Raw genomic sequence first — 6000 nt, forward strand, 5'->3', positions numbered from 1 at the left:
TGATGGTCTACATTCACATTCAGGAAAGGTGTCAGACTGTGTTTGAGTCATTTTTTTCGCCTTACACTAGAAAATTTTGTTTACCTTGACTTTAGTTATTTGTGTCCAGTGTGGGCGCCACTCCTGAGACTGACTATTACAAACACGACCTATTAATGCTTCCTAGTTCATAATGCTTGCTGTGATTGTTGATGATAGAGCTGGGTTTTTTTTTTTTTTTTTTTTTTTTTTACAACACTGGACTGAGTAAAATCAAATATTTACATATCAAACCCGTGAATTAAGAGAATAAACCAATGATGTGAGTCTGTTGGAGACAATGATTGGACAGCATTATGGCACCATGTGCTCTGTGTGTGCATGGTGTTTACAAAAAGGCTGGTGTAAGCTATGGATATCAAATGTCTTGATAGAGGATGTCAGGGCATGGACACAGCTGTTCAGCTTTGTATAGATTTTGGAACATTAAACAGGTACAGTAGCTGTAGTCACACCAGATGTGTGCAGATAAAAGTATATCTGGTATAGACAGTACTCTGCAAATGTCTTGAGCCACCTCTTATTTCTTCATATTAAATGAATTTTAATTTAGTTTAATTAGCTAGACTAAATGCTTTACTGAGATAAGCTGCAAAAGATAGAGTTGTAGGACCCTATTTTTAACCATTAAAAATAATAATAAAAAAGATCTTTAAAAAATGGTTGTTTATATAACAATATCTACAGCAACCTCATTTCCCCTATCATCTGTTCCAATAACTCTCAGCATTCAGTATCACAGTATAAGCACCAGTCTAGTCATCTGTCATCATATGCACCTGTTTCTCACTGGTTTATATCTTGTGTTAGATGTTTTCTTATAAATCTCATCAGGTACACGGATTTGACTGAAAATTAGAGGCAAAATCTACCCAATAATGAGAGCCAAAAAAGTCTTTAGGAAGCCGAGAGAACTATTTCTCAAGACTACATTTGAGAGCAAATTATAAACAAATGAGTTGGGGGGGGGGGGGGGGCTTTTGCACAGTACCATATTTAAAAAAGATTTAATAAATTGTACCAATTGTAGACCCATTTAGGACTGCCTTGAGCCTGCAAATAACATCGTTTTATTAGGCGCAACACATGGACATGCATGATAAAAGGTAAAAACAAATGAAACAAAGTGCTCAATAATCCCTTGTGCTAAAACATGCAGCTTTGTTTACAGTGTTGCTTCACAAGCCTGGTGTGTGTGTGTGTGTGTGTGCATGCATGCACATATACATGTGTATGTATTTGCGTGTGACTCTCTCTTATGAGGTACACAGAACGCTCCTCTCATGTGACTCACCTCGCCAAAGCCCACTGCTGGGATCAGTTTCTATGGCAACAGTGGATCATATGATTGCACTCCTGCTTTTGTAAGGGCAGCATGAATGGGACATAAATGAAAAACGGATATTAAAACAACAACATAGTCCTGCTCTAAGCATGCTTTATCAAATAACTTTTTTTTCATTATTAACAATTTAAATTCTCTTCCAAAAGTAAAATGATGTTTCTACTCTGGTATGATTATATCTCATAACTGCATTTCTGCAATCCTGCAGCATGTGATCTGACGCATGCACTGCTGTTGTTTCTAATTTTCTCTGCACACAGAAATGCAGCAAAGAGAATCTGCTATTAATTATTAAGAATGCTACATGATTACACTGATGACCTTGAACATGATGTATTTTCATAGAGAGGAAACACACACTCTTGTCATTGCTACGAACATGACTGTTCAGCATGTCAATGGTGCAGCACTACACTGACTTTTCAGAATGCAGGTTTTTAAATGTAACTAATTTCCCTACTAATGCCATACTAATGAGAGACTTAGAATGTATTGTATCTGTATGTTACAATATATACAGACCTCATATAATGCGCGCAAAGTTTCCTGGGAACTAGACGTAGGAACAGGTTGGATGTTTATTACTGAACTAATGGGGCATTTGGAAGGAACTGAATTTATTGCGTGTCTGAGCTTTTATAGCTGATGTTTATATTTAGAATCAATACTCAAGACGTATTAAATAGAGACTTTCTATCATTCATATTGACACTGGCATTTGGCCAAATAGGAAGGCACTAGTTAAAACACTTTGTGAGAAATTGGTTTAGAGTACATTTTTTTCTTTGGTGTTGAGGATTGACTTTATGATGCCCATACGAGCATGCACATTATATTGGCCAAGCGAAGCATCTGGTGTCACTGAATTGGTAGGGAATGCAAGACCTTATCAAGTCACTCTTTGAGTCAGCCATGATGATTGAATTCTCAACCAGGAAGTAGAACAGCAGGCCTGTTTTAATGAGTCACATTTAATTAAAATATAAACGCAATTGAAAATCAATCCACAAGTAACTACTTCAAGCAAATACATTTTTCTGATGTTGTGGTGAGTCATACGGTTGGATATGTGGAAATATTATTTTGAAAATTAAAAGGACATGCAACACTTATGTTCATTGTAATCCTGACATCCATTCACACTGAACATTTACAATAGTGTCATGTATGTATCTTGGCAGCAAATTGTGGCCAAATGGCCACCACAGTGGCCAAAGTATAGCTCACAGTAGGACTGCTTCATGATGCCAAACTGGCTTTGTGGATTTTGACTCTCCTTCCATCTGCTAACACACATCAGGTGCTAAAAAAATAGGTAAATGTGAGGTGGGGTGGCAGAGAGAAACATGAGGGAAGGGAGGATGATGTGCTTGAGGGAGGAGAGAAGGATACTTTAGCTATTACAATGTGATACCTTTGAAAAGGCAGAGGGAAAAAAAATAACAAAAAAGGGGATTCCAATATTTCTTTTAAGATTTTGGCACAATTTATAGCAGACAGGAATTAGTTTAAATTCTGGGTTACTGGGAAATATTATATGTATATATATATATATATATATATATATATATATATATATATATATATATATATATACCAGATAACGGCAATTTAAATACATATTTAGTCTGTGATGCTAAAATGTCCTTGGCACATGGTGCTTTTTGCTACTGTATGCGACAGAGCCATAAAATGCTGCTGCCACATAGCTGTCACATTGTCAGTGCCACAGAGAGAGAGAGAGAGAAAAAGATGTCCTCTTCCTTGGTATTCAGTGCACATCTATCTTATACAGTAAAAATGTCAGACCCGCAGGTATCATTCAAAACTCGAAACCATCTTCCTCAGTAAAAGAAAATGGTACTGAAACAATTATTATTCATGATTAAAATTGAGCTCAATCAAAACACAACTCTAATATAGACATTGTTGTATATTCATACCTGTACAGTCAAAGTGTTTTAAACAGAATGAATTTTAATTGATTGAGATCTGGATCTAATCTTCCCTAATCATGATACCAACATTCTGGTACGAAGTAGTGTCCAGACTGAGCTTTCTTATGAAAATGAATAAAAAAAACAACATTTAATAACATCCAATCCAGAAACGTTGTTAATAATACCAACTCTTAATTCATTATCTATACATATATCTGCTTATCCTGTAACCAATATCCCTGGAGACTTTGGGCAAAGGCAGGGTACACCCTGGACAGGGTGCCAATTTATCACACATACTGTAATACAGGCAGATTGCATACTAATATTTTGCCCAATCATATTAAGCTTTATATGTGTAAACATGATTTCACATGCTCATTACTCGTTACTCTTCCACAATTGGACTCCTAGAATATACGGGTGCCGTCAGAGAGGAAAAAAATCCATAGATGGAATAACCTGGTGATTCGGTACATTCAGGTTGTTTTAGCCTAGATCTGACCAACTGAAGCAACCCCAGATGGTCTTCAACTTTGTCTCCAACTTTTTTGGTCAGATAGTGTATATTATTGAGCACTAGTTAAAAATAAAACTAGGTGAAATTAGGTTTCTAGGAAAAGCCAATTCATTATGACAAGCCAATCATAGTGCTTCCTCTCATGTGATCAGTAAAGAGAATATACTTCATATGCAACATAGAGGATGCCTGGAATGGTTTGAATGTGTTCAGAATGTTTTTTTTTTTAATTGGAGAATGATTAAGCCAAAAAAATAGGATGTTTACACTCTGTTATTGCCAATGCATTCACCCCAGCAGTAATGAATGAAAGGTATGCCAAACTTAATGTCTGAGATATATTCTGTGAAATAGGACATTATGAGATTTGGAAATTGTTTAAGCATCATGCAACAAAATATTATATGTGGGAGACTGTAGTGAAAGCACTGTTGTGAAGCAGAGAAATAACATTATAAAACTTAAAAAAGTTTAAAACTTCAAAAGCGGTTCATCTAAACTTCAAACTACTTACCACACCAAGCCAAAATTCTATGATCTGGTGCAATTATTCAGTATTGCTAAACTAATTCTTTAAAACTTGCTGCAAATTATATAATTCATACATTTTCATTAGAAATCTAATATTAATTTTGAGAAGAAAAAAAAAACATTCGGAGGAATGACCAAATTCATTACAATTAACAAATAAAACTTGCAATTGCGGTGGCTGCAGTAATTATTAGTAAAGGTAATAGCACCCTATAAACAGGAGGTCTATAAACATTACACTGGCTATATTGCATTACTGGGAGATGTAACACACATGGCATTCTTTATCTATAGGGTTTGTATCACTTCGTAATACAAACAAACAAAAACATTCTTGCAATATTAGGACAAAAAAATTAATCAATGACCAATTTAGTACCAGATGCCCGACCATGGAATTTACATGAATAAACAGTAAAACTATGTGAAGAAGAAATTAAGTTTAAATGATGATTCTGGTCATTAATAGTGGATCTAAAGAAGATACAGCAATGTTGCCATAAGATGTTTATAAATGTAGTTTGCAAGTTGATATGTGAATTAATGCACATAATTAAAGCATACTAGAAACTAAAATAGGTTGACTGTCAGGAGGCAGGATTTGATAACCTCACCACAAGACTTAAAGACTCTTATGGCTTTAATGGATTATGGTTTTCTGGTCTTCCATAGTAAGACTTTTTGGTATTCTAAATAAATTTATCCTAATGTCTTGGACATTTCAATAATTTTTATGTAACATTTATATATAAATAAGATTTTGCTGCCTTTAGGACAACTTTCTTATTAGCGTATTATATACAGTAGTATATTTATGTATTAATATAAACTTAATATCGCAGAGATTTCTCCTAATATAACCTGTGGTCTCCTGTGTTGTAGAGTCACGCTACTGGATGGCTGTGAGTGCAGATAGCAAATGCTGATATCATTATTTTAGTCATCTTCAGTGTGGTTATCTCTCTTATGTAACAAATTCCTGGATTGTGAAGATTAAATAAAGTCTAAATCCTATATTATTGAGATAATATATTGCGAGGCATGATTTGCAGTGACAATGTGCTTTGCTGACTTATGCTTGTGTGTGGTCGAGCAATTCATGTACCAGAGACCTGAGATGCACTTTCTGTGCTGGGAAGCTGCTGGCTAAATGGTGCATACTGTACCTGTACTATAAAGAGCAGACATTATGTACTAAAGTGATACTAAAACTCATATACAGGAGGCTGATGAGGCTGTAACCTGAAGCTTCTCTATTGCTTATAACAGTATGTTTTTTATCTACAATCTTTGTACATGTAATTTAAAAGGTTTTTATGTGGAACAAAATTCAACATTTTTTTTCTTGATCTAAGTGGCTGCCACTGCTTTCTCTTCGACATGCTACAAAATCACAAAGCATTTTTTATTACAACTCAATCAACATATTATTAATACTAAATAGAGTACTTAAACAACCACAATCACAATGAGGCTGATTAAAGGCTGATTTAACCATTGTGACAAAATTGTGGAGTTAGAGCTTATTGCACACAAAATGCTCACTTATATAACCAAAACAGTTTAGATTTAACATTTGGCACTTGTGTTTTTTAACACCCTTGTGACTCTAATAAAATATGCAG

This window comes from Clarias gariepinus, chromosome 9, assembly GCF_024256425.1.
Source record: "Clarias gariepinus isolate MV-2021 ecotype Netherlands chromosome 9, CGAR_prim_01v2, whole genome shotgun sequence".
NCBI classification, from domain to species: domain Eukaryota; kingdom Metazoa; phylum Chordata; class Actinopteri; order Siluriformes; family Clariidae; genus Clarias; species Clarias gariepinus.